Consider the following 17456-nt stretch of genomic DNA (forward strand, 5'->3'; position numbering starts at 1 on the left):
TAAAAAGGGAAAGAGTGAAAAATACAAAGCAAGTTCATGATAGATAGGTGATTAAACCAAAGGTAATCATTGTGGTCCCATCCCTCTGCAGTGATTCCTTGAGCTTAATCATGTGATATAATCATGGCCAATGGGAGGCTGCTGGATAAAGCTTCCTCGCTCTTAAAGGGAGGAATGAAGAAGAGAAAGCACATCTTCTCCCTTCTGGTGGATATCTTAGAGTCCTGGATGAGAAGCCTGGTGGTGCAGCAGCTAGGACCAAGCTGACCTCTGAGAATGTGGCTAGAAAGATGGAAACACTGGGGTCTTTGAAGACCTCATGGAGCCACTGAATGAACATACCCCAGAGCTGGTCTACCTCCGGACCTCTGCTGAGTGAGAGGGGACACTGTTCTTTTTGTTGAGGTGGGATTATCTGTTACTTGCAGCCTAATGCATCCTTACTGACATAGCAGTCAGCAGGAGCCCTGTCTGCTTATGAGGTCTCAGGCTCCTTAGGACTTGGGGCATCTTTGAGTCCTAGGGCAATGGAACATTTTCCAGAATGGAGAAGAGGTCAGGAGCCTGGTGGCTGGAAGGAGAGAGGGAGCTTTGGGGAAGCAGGGAACTCCTCCTAAGACAGGGGCACCCATTCTTCTGGCATCCTGGTGGTGAGTGAGGCTGCAGGTGTGGGGCAGGGGGTTATGAGATGGCTCAAAAGAGCCATCACAATGCTGGGCTATTTGGAGGGAATGTTTCCTTCCTTTGGAGTGCAAAGCTCCGGCTTCTACATGTCAGTAGCCTCCTTAGGGCTGAAGCCAGTGTGTGGTGGCCAGCACCACAGGGAGCACAGCTTCAACCTCGCAGAGCTGAGCATGGGCCACGGGGGGCTGTGACCCACAGTGCCTGGGCCGGGTGGCAATGTTTTGGAGGTGGCTCCACGCCACCTCGCAGTGGGGAAGAGGTGAGAAAGCCCCGGAGATGGCCCTCCACAGTGTCCCAGGATCCACCACGAATTTGCCCAGAAGTGGTGACGGTTTTGACTGGTTTGTAGAGAAGTCTAGCTGAATTAAACTCCAGTGATCCCCAACATGATGTTGATTTAAAATGTTTTAAACTGGAGTTTAAACATTGCTGTGTGGGAGCTGAGTCCCGGAAGGCAGAGCAGGGGAATAAGTCTGATTTATCGTGGTTGCCTGGGGGAAGAGCAAGAGTCAGAGAGAGACACAGAGAGAGAGAGACAGAGAGGAAGACAGAAACAGAAAAACAGAGACAGAAACAGAGAGACTTAGGGAGAGAGACCGGGAAGAGAGAGCGAGAGGGGCCAAGTGATTTCTCACTTAACCTGATCCTAAAGAGGTGGGTGGCTGGTTTTCACGTGGGCTGTGAACGCCAGCCCACGCTTGGAGATCTGTTTCGTTTCCTGGTCTCACCTGCAGCTTGAAATCAATCATCCCACTCAATTCTTGGAGTGAAGTCAAGGAGGGTTTACTCTTAAATCACAAACTCTGAAAGAGGGTCAAAAAAAATAAACCCAGCACTGGCTTTTGAACTAATCTGTGGAACCTAAAGTGACATGAAAGGGCTTCAGGGGCTGCAAGTGTACAAGTCTCATTTAAACACTTTTCTGGTTCACGTGGGAAACAAGATACAGAACAGGAAGCAAGTGTTGGTGGGAATGTGGAGAAATTGGTATGCTTGGGCGCGGCTGGTGGAAATGTAAAATGGTACAGTCTCTGTGGAGAATAGTATGGAGATACTTCAAAAAAATTAAGTGTAAGACCTAGCAATTCCACGCTTAGATATATTAATATATCCCAAAGAATTGAAAGCACAGACTGAAACAGATACAAACAACTATGTTTTTGGCAGCATTATTCACAACAGCCAAAAGGTGGAAATAAGCCAAGAGTCCACTGATAGATGAGTAGATAAACACAATGTGTTCTATCCATATATTGGAATATTATTCAGGCTTAAAAAGGAATAAAGTTCTGTTACACACAACCATATGGATGAACCTGAAAACACGAAGTGAAGTAAAGCCAGCCACAAAAGGACAGATACAGTATGATTCCATGTGTATAAATCGTCAAATTCACAGAGATAGAAAGTAGGGTCGTGATTGCCAAGGGCTGAAGGGAGGGAGGAATAGGAGGCTAGTGTTTCACGGGTGCAGAGTTTCTGTTTGGGATGATGAAAAAGTCTGGAAATGGATGGTGGTGATGGTTACACAATATGAATGTACTTAATGTCACTGAATTCCACACTTAAAAATGGTTAAAATGCTAAGTTTTATGTTACATAAGTTTTACCACAATTGAAAAAATATTTATAAAACTCTTAACTGCTAAAAAAAACTATAATGGAAACGTCATAAACTTCCAGATAGTCAAATATACATGAATTGTGCAGACGTTAGAGGACACCTGTGTGTTAAATTGGGCTTCCTTTAAGCTCTCCTGGGAATCAAGCTTCTTCCAGCATTTCTCGGGGGGATTTGCATTTATTGCAAATGTGTCAGGGGCTACGAATCTTTTACAAATTCAGACTTGCCTTTATCCAGTTACATAAAATTATGGGAGCATAGCTATGACCTGCTTGTCACAGCCATAGGAGCCCGTTGTATGAGAGCACCTTGTGACATGCCCAACCACAAGATTACATCTGTCATGTATTTGAAGCTTTTGACGCTTCTTGTCTAACTTTTATATTTGTGAATAAGAATATAAACCACCATTAGATATCATCAGGGGTTCTGCTTTGAAACAGAAACTTCCCTCTCTCTCCTTTTCAAGCATCTGGACAGTTTGCACAAAGAGAATCTTCACACAGCCATCTGGAATCCCCCCTTGATTTTTGTGTCCATCAAAATATACAAATGTTATCCATTTGAACTCAAAAAATAAAATTTTACTAATAACATACTATATTTGTTTCAAACACTGGGGTTTCTCTAAGATTCAAACTCCAAAATGTTTCTGCTGATAAAAACGAAGTTTGAAAATCACTGTTTTTCATCAGTTTCTGTTTCATTCAATTCAATGAACATTTATTGAAGTCTTCATTCAATTATTAGCTGAACACACTGAGTTCGTGGGGGATAAAAGTAAGAGAGAGTTACATTCAGACTGCCTGCAAGCTAAGAATGGTTTTCACATTTTAAATGGTTGGGGGAAAGTCAAGATAAGAATAATATTTCATGACACATGAAAAATTATATTCAAATCATGTCAAGTAAAGTTTTATAGGAACATGGCCACATTTGTTTTTATTTATACATTGTTCATAGCTGCGTTTGCTGTACCAGTGCAGAGTTGAGTAGTTCTGATGAAGACCATGTAGTCCCAAAGCCTAAAATAGCTGCTATCTGGCCCTTTACAGAAAAAATTCACCAATTCCTGGATCAGACAACAGCTGTATCCATGTATTCACTTTCATGCATTGGAGAAGGAAATGGCAACCCACTCCAGTGTTCTTGCCTGGAGAATCCCAGGGACGGGGCATCCTGGTGGGCTGCCGTCTATGGGGTCGCACAGAGTCGGACACGACTGAAGTGACTCAGCTGTATCCATGTGAGGTCTGAACATCAAGAACTGAGAAGCCTGCCATTCATATTGATGGTGCCAACATTTCTGCAACATTATTGCATAAGCCCATCTAAATCAGTGTCCTCCAGCCTGAAATATTATCTTGTCATGATATTATTGTCATGAAATATTATTCTTATCTTGACTTTTCCCCAACAAAATTTCAAAAAATTTTAACAATGAGATGAAATTTCACTGAGCCTGCATGCACGCCCTCCAGCATGACCTCATCTCAACCATATCTTCAAAGACCCTGTTGCCACACAAGGTCACATTTGCAGGTTTGAGGGATGAAGACGTGAACATCTCTTGGAGAGGCAGGGACACAATTCAACTCTCAACAGACTCCACACGTCCTAACAATCCCCCAGAAGCCACAACGACCCCAAGTAAAACATCTCTTTCCAAGGTCTTTTCAGCCTACGTGGTGCCATCCCAGGGGGCCTCCTGTGGCACCCAGGCAGGGAATGGAAAACAACGTGTGCGTTTTCCTTAGACGTTTGGCAGGAGGAAGCTGGTGTGTCTCTCAGAATACCGCCCCCTTTTTAGTTCTCCCCGTGGACGAGGCTCACAGCTTTGCAAAGCGACTCTCGTGGGATCGTGGACCATCAGACGCTGTGACCTAGCAGCTGCTCACTTCAATTTCCAAGCTGCGCTGAGCAGAAGGCCCAAAATGGCAGTGGTTTGGGGGAAGGCCAGACTTTCTCAAAAAGCTGTCATTTCAAAAAGGAAGGGAAAAAAATTCCACCGTTTGGGAGGATAGGCGCTGAGTAGCAAAGATTTAAAAACTTGGCTGCGACCACAGAATGTCTGAAAATGGAGGCTGCTTTGTAAAGATCAGCTTCTCCTTAAACCACCAGGCCATCCACTGGGTTCCTGGCAGCATTTAAGCCGCTCCGTGGGAGAAGCTGAGGTTTCATATGTCCCCTTCTGGTACCCACTTGGTGAAGGATGGAGAGGGAGAAAGAGAAGGAAGGGAGGAAGAGAATGAAGGTAGAATGGGTGGGAACCTTTTCTAAAGGTGGTTTCCATCTTTCCCCAGCTCACAGATACACAGGAGAAGAGAGCGCGGTGGCCTACCAAATATCTGTTTAGGGTAGGACTATAGTTTCAGATGTTTTCCAGGTGGCTCAGTGGTAAAGAATCCACCTGCCAATGCAGGAGATGCAGGTTCGATCCCTGGGTCAGGAAGACGCCCTTGGAGGAGGAAATGGCAACCCGCTCCAGTCGTCTTGCCTGGGAAATCCCATGGACAGAGGAATCTGGCGGGGCTATGGTCCGTGGGGTTGCGAAAGAGTCAGACACGACTTAGCAACTAAAAACAACATAGCTTCAGACATACCATCTTGTAACCAGAGCCACACAAACCTCGACTTCTGAACGTTCCCATGGCCAAGACAGAGATTTTCACAACATTCCGAGAAAATCCTGAAATCGAGTCCTGTAGATGGCTTGGAATTTGGTGGGGGGAGCAAGGAAATAATCTTTCACGCATCAGAGGTGCATCTGTGTGGGCAGATGTCTTGAGAGCAACTCAGTGAGGCCCAGAGCTGGTGGTCACTGCTGGAGGGGGAATCGGGCGGGGGCTGGAACACGGGCTGGAGAGAGTGTTTTCGTCCTGATGCCGATGGCACTGGGCTGGGGCCTCAGGTGGGCTGATGGGGGTAGCGGGGGGGTGGTGGGGGGCACTGTGGCATGCATCTGTCATCCCTGTTCCCAGCCCCTCACTTCTCCGGGGAACTGGCAACACTGTCATGATTTCTCCGCTAAAAAAACCGTGCTGGGTGTATTCAGTTAACCTTAAAACTGCATTCCAGGGTGCAGTAGATACAAGCAAGTGCCGCCTGACTCCACTTAAACGAGGTACCTGGAATGGTCAGATTCACAGTCAGAAAGGACATTGATGGATGCCAGGGGTGGGGGCGGGGGGTGGGGAGGGGGGATGAGGACTTAAGTGTTTAATGGGGGCACTTTCAGTTTAGGAAGGGGACAAGGTCGGGAGACGGATGACGGTGAGAGTTGCACAACCATGTGATGCACTTGGTGCCTCTGAACCATACAGTTAAATAGGGTGTGAGCAGTATGTTTTATATTATGTGACTTTTACCACAATTAAAAAGACATTAAAAAAATCATGCTGGAGAATATTTCATGTTTTATTAAGACTCTTAGGCTTCAGGATGCTCTATCAATGGCAAAATGTCAGCTAAAAAAATCCCCATCAAGTTATTTGGATTTTTTTGGATTCCTAGTCACTCAGTCATGTCTGACTCTTTGCCACCCTATGGACTGTAGCCCGCCAGGCTCCTCTGTCCATGGAGTTCTCCAGGCAAGAATACTGGAGTGGGTTGCCATCCCCTTCTCCGGGGGTTCTTCCCGACCCAGGGATCGAAGCCAGGTCTCCTGCATTGTGGGCAGATTCTTTACCATCTGAGCCATCAGGGAAGCATCAAGTTATTATAGGAAATCCATTCATGACTTAAGGTTAAAAATAAGGGCCACACCTCCCAGCAGGATCTCTGTGTTCCTCTTGTCGATAAATGTGTCCCAAAGTAAGAGAATGGCTCGATGGCACCTACGCTCATTATAAAAGTCATCTTCTTTTCATGTCCAATATAATCAAGACAGCCACACCCCCACACTCAACCCACCTAGCCTTCCTTTCCCATTTTCAGACCCCACACTATCTGAGACTATGTGTGATTGCCCTGGTGGGTGAGGAGCCTGTCTTGAAATAAAGCGCATCAGGACCACAGCGGAGTGACTCAAACTGAACGGTGCACCCTGGCTTGGCACAGTACACTTCCTGGCCTCACTTATTAACTCTTGGAGACACTGAGAGCTCCCCAGGATGGGGTTGGGGGTGGCGGTCTGCGAACATCCCTGCCTCAAGGCCAGCAAAGCCTGGAACTCCCCCCGCCCCCTCCCCAGCCCTGCGGCCCCAGATTTCAGCAGCTCCAAGTGACGGCATCCGGAGGACGCTGTGATGTATGGTCCCTTCCAGAGGACAGGATGCAGACGCGCGGGGGAGGGAAATCCGAGAACAGTGCTGTAAGGATGCTTCTGTGCCCGGGGGTTCCACGCGTAAATTACCAACCGCAGCTCCCAGTGGGAAGGCGAGTACTGACGTTCCTCTCTTGGCAAACTTGGACCTTTTTGTGCTCAAGGTAAGTCTGAGAGGAGCGTAGTTTTGACTCCGAGGTGATGTTTCCCCCCATTCTGCTTCAATCATCTGCTGGGTCTCCAACAAACAGTATGTCCGGCTCAGTGACTAGGTCATGAGCAGCGAGGACTGTGCCTCTACAGCCCCGGCACCACCAGCCACACACCCCTGGTGGCCATGCGTGGTCGTTCCTGGGAGCAGAGGTGTTTGATAAGGGGAAGGGGGAGATGACATGTGTCACACACGACACAGTGTGGGCAGACCCCATGTCAACTGCAGACCCAGCTTGAGACCAACCAGGGTGCTTGGCGTGGACAGTCGTCCTCCAGCCCCCGATCTGTCCCGAGTCACTCATGGTCCTGAGTGCGCCTTCTCCTCGTGCGAGGCTTCCACCTTCCCAGCTCCAGGGAGCAAGGCATGAGCCTAAGCAGACCCAGTGTGCTCCCCACACGAGGGCGACCATCTCTGCCACCCCCATATTTCTTTCCTTTGCCTTTGTACAGAGCAAACAGACAGCTTCAGATAATAGGTTGGTTTCCTGCACATCTTGCAGGAAACCAGCTTTTAGATATCACAGATCCATCTCCTGAAACCTCATCTGGGCACAGAGTGATGGTGTGTGTTAATACGTGTGTGTGTGCACCAAAAGGAACATTCTCAAGCTACATTGTTTAGGATCAGTGGTCCGTGACATTTTGGGCACCAGGGACCAATTTTGCGGAAGACGATTTTTTTCATAGGGTGGGGGACAGTTTGGGGATGATTCAAGCTCATTACATATATTGTGCACTTTAATCCAACACTGTCATTGATCTGATGGGAGGTATCCATCCGTGACCTGGAGACTGGAGACCCATGGTTTAGATGGTCTGTGTTCAACAAAACTTTTGCAAATGAAAGGATTGCACTCAGGATCAAAACTTCAATGACTTAGAAAATAATCTAAGGATGTCCCTGGCAGTCCAGCAGTTAGGACTTCTCACTTCCACTGCAGGGGGTTTAGGTTCAATCCCTGATCAGGGAACTGTGTGTTCATTTAGCTGCTAAGTCTGTCCGACTCTTTGCAACCCTATGGACTGCAGCCAGCCGGGCTCCTCTGTCCGAGGCAAGAACACTGGAGTGAGTAGCCACTTCCTTCTTCATGGGACCTTCCTGACTCAGGGATCAAACCTGCATCTCCTGCATTGGCAGGGGAATTCTTTACCACTGAGCCGCCACTAAGATCCTGCAAACCTTGTGGCGTGGCCACAAAAAAAAAAAAGAAAGAAAAGAATATAGGAAGTTTCCCAGTTTGGTGGAATGTGGAGTAAGCACCCTTTCACACGATAAAGAGTAAGGGCCATCCCCACCGCTTGACCGCCTGCTCTGAGATGCTCCAACCCTCTGTTCCCAGGAAGACTCCATGGAGCAGTAACAGGACAGACGGGGAGGCATGTGACCTCTACACCAGGGCCTGACTGCCTTCCACGAACACAAGGAAGCCCCGCCACTCCATCCCACCCCCCAGCAGTGCAAGCTTCTGGCAGCACACCTCTGCCTTGAATTTCTACTCACACGAGGCAAACAGGGGAGCCAGTGACACGGAGAACTAGATGCCCCTCCCTCCGACATCACATGACCACGGTGGAGGCCCAGAAACCAGGGGCACGGTCTGCCTGGTGCCACGTGACAGCCAGGATCACATACCTAGAATCTGCTGGACCTGGGCCCACTGGGGCGAATGCAGGCACTTGCTGTTCAAGTTGTCACATTCACACACAGTCACTAGCCACTTTCCGGCCAGGCGGGTAGGCACTTGGTAAGACTGGAAACAGGACCTGTGTGGAGACACCCAATCAGGCCATGACACATGGGAGAGGTAGGACTGGGACCTGGTGGGGGGGTGGGGGCAGGTCCAGAGACAGCGCTCTTTTCTCAGGTCACCCCCGCGCATGCTGGGGACGCAAGGCACAGGCACAGGGTGCTTTCTGCTTTGGCTCTCCCTGCACTGCTGGGCAGCCCTGACTCATGGCCTTGGAGTTATGGGCCCTTTGAGAGCCTTCTTCACCTCCTGCTGCCCTTGGAAGATGCTCCATAGACCTTATACAGATGAGCAGGACCTCTACCCACATGTACGAGCTCAGTGAAATATGCCAGTTGATCAGTTATCTCCCAAGGAGAGTAGACGCCATGGCCCTCCTCAGCAGGGCTGCCCAAACCGGTTGAGAATCAATGAAGCACTGACTCCTATCAAGGTCCAATCCTGTGACCTCAAGAGAAATAAGAGACAGAGATCCTGACGTCAAGGGCATGTGGCTGTGTGTAGAGATGGAACCAAAGTGCACAGACCCAGTAGCTGCTGGTCTGCTGAAATATGCTAGAGGAGTTGGGAAGGGGGCAGGAGAGAGTGGTGGTCTTCCTGGAGGAGGTGAACACTGAGCTGAGCCTTGAAGGATGCAGACATCAAAGCTAAGGGCAGGGAGAAAGGAGGTTCTGGCGCCGGAAGAGCAACACAGTGGTTGGGTGGGTGCACTGCGGTGGTCAGAGGATGGTGAGGAGCCCCCGGGCCAAGCCAGGGAAAATGGGTGATAACAGAGGAGCTGGCAGGAGGCTAGACAGGGGGTGGGGGTGGGGGCTTCGGAAACTTGGCAGAGGCTTCGAAGGGCGACTTCCTGAGCAGGCGAGTGACAGTTTGGGAAGGGTGGGGACCATGTGGCAGCCACATGTGGGGTGCCCGGAGCACAGCAGAAGAGAACAGATACCCTCGGGATGGAATCAGGCCCTGCTGGGGAAGTGGCATCTACAAGGTCCCCAGCATGACCCCCTGGCTACCCACTGTCCTGTGTGCAGAGGGGCAGGTCTTCGGGACGTGTGGGGAGCCCCTGGCATCATCCATTGCCTTATTGGGAACTGGCTTCCCTGGTGGCTCAGATGGTAGAGACTCTGCCTGCCATGCGGGAGAGCTGGGATCGGGAAGATCTCCTGGAGAAGGAAATGGAAATGGCAACTCACTCCTGCATTCTTGCCTGGAGAATTCCACGGACAGAGGAGACTGCCAGGGTACAGTCCATGGGGTCTCAGAGTTGGACATGACTGAGTAACACTAAAGGGTTGTCATATCTTGAAAGTATGAGCTGGGGCCTTTCTCTGATCCCCTCCCAGCCACCCACATACACTTCCACCATGGGCTGGGCCAAAGCAACATCACAAGGGAAAACTAACATTTATTTCGGCCCATTCAGCCTCCCTTCTGACCTTTCCTCTCCTCTGTGCCACCCCTTCCACTCAGGTACCCACAGGTGTCCTATTCTTTCCTTCTTCCCAGAATCACAGAGTTCAGGGTTGGAAGGAACCTCTATGGAGATCACCTGGGCAGAGGCCTGTAAACTCTTATTCTAATGGGCAAGATGGTACGTACTTTAGGCTTTGCTGGCCATACAGCCTCTGTTACAAGCTCAACTCTGCCCTTGCAGTGTGAAAGCAGCTGTGATGGCACAGAAGTGAAGGGCATGGCTGTGTTTCAATAAAACTTTATTGACAAAAACAAGCAGAGAGCCGGATCTGGCCCACAGGTCCTAGCCTGCTGCTCCCTATCTAATGTTCACTCTCATTTCACTGATGATGAAGCAGAGCCCTGGACAAATGGACTGACTTGGCTAAAGACTCAGAGATCTGAAAGTCCATGGGGACCCATTGGGATGTTTGTGTTTTCACTGGTGTAGAAAAAATAAAAACAGATGAAGGGTTTTATTATTATTATTTTAGGTGTGCTCATTCATATCCACTTTAAGTCTAGCCAGGCAACCACACTCCTGAGGTTGATTGAGCAACTGTACCTGAGACAGACTTCACTCCAGTGTGATGATAACTAACCTTTCCTCTAGGCTTTACCATCACCTAATAAGTAGTACAATCCATCTGACTACTGAAGTCAGAAGCAGTCAGGCTGCTTCTGTGCTTGGTGGGGACAATATGCTGACCTCTGGAGACATGGGACATTGATGGACAGAACCTTGGCTCTGGGGACCACTGGAAAAGCACCGGGTTTCCCCAAAGTTTTGGTCATGCTCCCTACTAAGAGCTTTTTATCATTGTCACTGACACCTACAGGTACCGTGCACCCCAAATAAAAGGAAAGCAAACACTTGAAAAGGGGAAACTTGAGGATCCATGTTAAATGGTCAGTGCACAGGTAGCCCAACATATGTAACCGAACTGTTCTTCTTTTCGGACGTGATAATTCCATCTATTCGGACCACCCTGTCAGCGTGTCAGATGTAAAATATTACACGTGGAATCATGAAAAATTGCCAACATCTCACCACCATCTTTTGATTAATGGTTAGCTCCTCAGAGATTGATCGGTTTGTTTGATTTAGTTACTTGGAGTGACTGATGGCTACTTTAAAAAATACTTAGCTTTAGAGTTACACAACCTGAGATAATTTTCATAGTCCTTGTGTAGCCCCGTCCAGAATAATTGGACTTTATTGCCTTCCTCCCATGCATGAACTGACGTTCCCTGGAGAAGCAAAACAGATTCAGACTTTGTTGCCTTAATATTTCCATGTAGATCAGCTGCCGTATTCATCGAGAGGCTCTGACCAGATGGCCAGCCAGCCTTGTAGTGACATTTCCCATTTCCCATCTATTACTCACTGATGGAAAATAATGTGACGTGAATTCCCCATTTTGGGTAATATGCGGTTAGATCCTTGTCGTACCTGCACTGAAGATAAATGACTTATCATGCAATAATTTCGTCCCTCTCTAGGGAGAAAATAGGAGAAACAACAGTTCCCCAGGTTTGGCAGGAGTAAGGAATCGTCACCGTTCAGGCATTCACCAGGACATCTCGATTTAATTTCCTAATTTTTTTCCCCCTCATTGCTTATTTTCCTATTACTGGGTGGGGAGGGGAACTTATTTCTGCTGCTTAAAACAATTAAGCTCAGGTTTTAGAAGGCGTCCTCAGATGCCCGGACTTGGTCACAATACTGGGACGTCTCTTTTCTAGACACCAGTCTGATGCAGAGCTGAAGTAGCAAACATTACTGGCGGTGGTGGTTCAGTCGCTACGTTGTGTCCAGTGCTTTGTGACCCATGGGCTGTAGCTTCCCAGGCTCCTCAGTCCATGGAATTTCCCAGGCAAGGATACTGGAGTGGGTTGCCATTTCCTTCTCCAGGGGATCTTCCAGACCCAGGGATCAAACCTGAGTCTCCTGCATTGCAGGAGATTCTTTACCGACTGAGCCACCTGGGAAAAATTAGTGGAAAAAAAGTCCAACTTTATCATCTAGACTGACTCAAATGTGTCAGCAATTTTTTTTGCATTTTAAACTATTAGTTATTACTCTTCACTATTTGACACAATGTTGTCAATATTGTAAGATTAGGCTTGGTTTTCAGTTTCTCTCACCTCACCCTAGGAGGTACATTTATTTTAGCTATCACACCCTCTAATTATTGCTAAAGATGAGTAAGTAATAATGGCAGACTTGTTAATAAAGAATGTACAATTAAAGGCAACGTTTCTTCCATCTTTAACATGTGCCAAGCAGTGTGGTAAGAGAATTCCACACTTTAGTCATATAATCGTCACTGTTGCCCTTTGGGGCGAGCATTATTATTACCATCATTTTCCAGTTAAGGCAGGGAGGCTGGAGAGGAAACTAGCCTGCCTGGGTCCACAGCTGAGTGGGATTTGAACGCACAAAAATGACTTGAGACGTTTAACCTCTGTGCATCGGTGAAGCCAAATGCCAGGCAACTCTTCTTTCTTAAACAGGCTAACACTCCCCTTCTTAGAAAGAAGGCAAACTAGTTACTTCCCAGTTTCTGTTCTTCCCACTGGGCTGCAGGTCTCATTTTGGCTGGTTCTCACTGGTGTGTGTGTGTGTGTGTGTGTGTGTGTGCGCGCAGGCACATGCTCCATTGTGTCCAACTCTTTGTGACCCTATACATTGTAGCCCACCAGGCACCTCTAGCCACGAGATTTTCCAGGCAAGAATACTGGAGTGGGTTGCCGTGCCCTCCTGCAGGGGATCTTCCCAGGGATCGAACCAGGGTCTTCTGCATTGCGCGCAGATCCTTTACCACTAGCGCCACCTGAGACATCGGAGCTAGCCTGGGATTCGCTCCCCTTCCATTGATCCTAAAGAATGTGGGTCCCCCGCACTGACCATCCGTGCGGGAGCATCTGTCCTTGCCCTGTCCCAGAGATGTGTGATTCATCCTGGGACCCAGGTTGGCTGCTGGGAAATCGATTTTGCTCAGTGAGATAATCCGCACGTTGGAGATGGCGAAGGTTCTGGAAACGGCTTCTGCTCTCCTCCTCTCCCTCATTTCTACCACAGGCAGAATCTGCTTTGGAGTGAGCCTCACCTGGCCATAGCCCTCCATCCACCGAGGGCAAAGAGAACGTAAGCCAGGGGTGGCTTACAACAGCCTTCTGCAACAAAGCTCAAACGAAGAAGGTCACCTGCCCAGAGTGTATACCCCGTTAGTAACTCAAGCCTTTTACAAGCTCATTTGTATTCATCCAGACGGCTGTTTTGGCTAGAAAGAAATGCTTTCTCCTCACTAGAATTAGAAATAATTTGAGCAGAAAGCTCCAGGCAAGACACACAAATCATGTTTGAAAGGATGTATCTTTTCATACAAAGGGTTTTCTTAAATGGAAAAAAAAAAAAAAAAAAAACTCCCCAATCTGTACTTCTATTAAGTGGTTTCTAACTCAGAATGTACAGCTTGCTTTGTTTCCTCATCTCATTCCCATCATTTGAAAAATTCAGATCTTATCCCACATATATGTCCCTATAATCACAGTCTTCCTTGGTAACTTGCAGGAGGTGCTGAGGAATAAACAGCTAGGGGGAGTTTTTAAGAGATTTCCCCTTATCTTTTATTTGCATTTGTTGATGTAAAAAATAGCATTCACCTGCTGTATGAGATCTAGACATTTTCCCATACTATTTCTCTCATTTCTTACTTATGTTTCTCAGTCTAAAAAATAAGCGCTACCTGACTTCCCAGGCGGCTCAGTGGTACAGAATCCTTCTGCAATGCAGGAGATGTGGATTTGATCCCTAGGTCGGGAAGATCCCCTGAAGAAGGAAATGGCAACCCACTCCAGTATTCTTGCTTGGAGAATCCCACGGACAGAGGAGCCTGGCGGGCTACGGTCCGTGGGGTTCCAAAGAGTGGGACACGACTGAGCGTGCACACGCACAGAAGGCACAGACATTTGACACACTTTAAGCAGAGAAAATACTGCCGTACACTTGGATATTATGTTAGTGTCAGAGAAGTGCCCGCTAACTGTCCCCTTCCCATGGACCCAGCCTCTTAGGTACTGGAGGGCACAACTTCCAGGGAGGCGGGTTTTGTGGGAAGATTTAAAAGATTTGCACCACCACCGCCAGTTGACACAGCACCGTGCGTCTCAGTTAAAGAGTAAGTCTTCGATCAGGGTTTGACAAACCTAGACAGCGTATTAAAAAGCAGAGACAAAGGACCTTTGCTGACAAAGGTCCGTCTACTCAAGGCTATGGTTTTTCCAGTAGTCATGTATGGATGTGAGAGTTGGACTATAAAGAAAGCTGAGTGCAGAAGAATTGATGCTTTTGAACTGTGGTGTTGGAGAAGACTCTTGAGAGTCCCTTGGACTGCAAGGAGATCCAACCAGTCCATCCTAAAGGAAATCAACCTGACTATTCATTGGAAGGACTGATGTTGAAGCTGAAGCTCCATTACTTTGGCCCCCTGATCCAAAGAGCCGACTCATTGGAAAAGACTCTGATGCTGGGAAAGATTGAAGGCAGGAGAAGAGGACAACAGAGGATGAGATGGTTGGATGGTATCACCAACTCGATGGGCATGAGATTGAGCAAACTGCAGGAGGTGGTGATGGACAGGGAGGCCTGGTGTGCTGCAGTCCATGGGGTGGCAGAGTCAGACACAACGGAGCGACTGAACAGCAACAATCAAGCTTTTGCTCAAAGGCAGGTTTGGGAGGGATGTGGAATATATATATTTTTAAATAAAAATAAAACCCCTCATAGATAGAATGGGGTTTATTTTGAACAGGAGCAGAAGTACTATGGGGACTGGTTTGTGGATTCCATTTCAGCCACAGATAGCCTCGAGTCTCCCTAATGAGAGAGACTGGGGGCCTCCGAGGGGACCATCCCCACTCAGGGAGGAGTCTGTGGCAATCTCGCCTTCTCCCTCCTTCAACTGATGAGGCAGTCTCTGCCCACAAGCTCACGTGCTCCACCTCTGGAGGCCTGTCCCCCTTTATCAGCACCTACTGCATGCCAGAGGGCTTCCCTGGTGGCTCAGTGGTAAAGAACCCACCTGCCGATGCAGGAGACACAGGTTCGATCCCTGGGTCAGGAAGATCCACTGGAGAAGATGATGGCAACCCACTCGAGTATTCTTGCCAGGTGGCATTAGTGGTAAAGAACCCACCTGCCAATGCAGGAGACACAGGAGACGCAGGTTCCACCCATGGGTTGGGAAGTTGTGTCCCAAAGTCACGTCCAACTCTTTGCGACCCTATGGACTGCAGCCCACCAGGCTCCTCTGTCCAAGGGTTAGGCTTCCCTGGTGGCTCAGATGGTAAAGAATCTGCCTGCAATGTAGGAGACCTGGGTTCAATCCCTGGGTCAGGAAGATCCCCTGGAGAAGGGAATACTCACTCCAGTATTCTTGCCTGGAAAATCCCATGGGCAGAGGAGCCTGGTGGGCTGCGGTCCAGGAGTCACAAAGAGTCAGAGGGTTAGGGTTAGGTTAATTATGTTCATAATTAAGGGAAGTCCATGTGAAGATAAAAACGTAAGTAAGCAAAATCCAAGTGTAGGTGTAGATAACAAAGCGTAGATGATGGAAAGAGGGAGTGAGGAATTCTGACAGATGGACGGGCAGGGAGAGTCCCCAGCATGGCTGACAGGGTTTATGAAGAATAAACAGGTAGACAGGGGACGTGCTTTCAAACAGTGGGAGGAGGTTTTGTTTTTTAAGATTTTTTTTTTATGTAGACCATTTTTAAGTCTTTATTTAATTTTGTTACAACAGTTTTTCTTCTTTTTAAAAAAGATAATTTTTAAAATTTGTTTTTGGCTGCGCTGGCTTTTGGGTGCTGCATGGACTTTTCTGTAATTGCGACCAGCGGGGGCTACTCTTCACTGGGATCCATGGGCTTCTCACTGCAGGGGCCTCTCTTGTTGCCGAGCACCGGCCCTAGGGCGCTGGGGCTTCAGCAGCTGTGGCACGTGGGCTCAGCTGTTGCGGCTCCCGGGCTTACTTGCTCCATGGGATCTTCCTGGATCAGGGATCAAACCTGAGCCTCCTGCATTGGTAGGTGGATTCCTTACCACTGAGCCACCAGGGAAGCCCCTACAATATTGCTTCTGCTTTATGTTTTGGTTTTTTGGCCACAAGGCATGTGAAATCTTAGCTCTCTGACCAGGGATCTGACCACACCCCGACTGGCAGGTAAAGTCTTAACCACTGGACCACCAGAGAAGTCCCTATGCCTTACTAGATGCTCCCAGTGGAGTCAACGAAGGGGAGATGGGAAACCAGAGCAAACCTTCCAACAACCCACATAAAGGAATTAGGGCTAAATTAATTCAAATGAACATGGATCCCTAAGACAGACTGTTGAGTGAAAAACCAAGATGTGAAACAAGTTACATAAAAAAGAAACACTAAAAACAATACTATGTGTATTTTAGAGGTATATATGAGAGCCTGTGTCTGTAAATGTATTTTTCAAAGATCTCTGTTATGTGTGCATCCCAAACCAGTAACAGTCCCTAGGAGGAACAGGAAGGAATTAGGACTGGGGGTGAGGGGGTCTGAGTGGACTGCACTTTTCTTCTATACTGGTTGTTTTCTTTATAATTAGCAGAATGTATTCTGTATTACCTATATAATTACAATACATTTTAAAAATTAAATCAATAATGTGTTTACTTTTCATTATAACACACGGCACTTAAGGATATTAAGGATATTACACTATGTCCATCTAAGCTAGGTATTTCTAAATGGATTCTAAAAAAAACCAGAATTACTGACCCTTAAAAGGTATAGAGTTCAGAGTCTAATTCCCTTCTTTTACAAATGAGGAAATGTGGGTTTCTGGGGGTCTCTTTATTTATAAGCATAGGAAGAAGTACGTAAAACAATTCATGGGAAAGTCATTGTTGCCTTTAAGTTTTCGAGGAAGCTATGAAAACTACATTAAAATGCTATTTTTCCACCAAAATTCATTTGCTCAGCCACAAGAGCCATTTTCCCTGAAAAGGGGTGCTCAATTGCAAAGCTTGAGGGTTAATATAGTCTAAGCTGGGATGGGAGTGGAACAGGTTAACTTCTGCCCAGAAACCACCACAGGACCTTGACATAAGCTAACCTCAGTGTCCCCATTCCAGCACCAGGGATTTCCTGCACCCTCAGAAAAGACTACTCCACTGACAACAAGATGGATCGGTGGGGGAGGTGGGGGACTTTTATCTGTGAGCTAGAATGTTAGCCTTAAAAGTATGTGCTTCAAACTGATTTCAAAAGTGAGCGTCTAATCTAAGCCTTGCGTTTTGGCGGGGTTGAAAAACACAAGGGCTTCTCTAGAGATTTCGGTGAGAAAGAGAAGTCGGTATTCGGACTAAAGAAAATATTTAAGTTATGATCAGAAATATATTTGTCTAGAAATAAAAAGGGGTTCTCCCCCCCTTAAA

The sequence above is a fragment of the Bos indicus x Bos taurus genome, chromosome 1, assembly GCF_003369695.1.
Source record: "Bos indicus x Bos taurus breed Angus x Brahman F1 hybrid chromosome 1, Bos_hybrid_MaternalHap_v2.0, whole genome shotgun sequence".
Taxonomy (NCBI): Eukaryota; Metazoa; Chordata; class Mammalia; order Artiodactyla; family Bovidae; genus Bos; species Bos indicus x Bos taurus.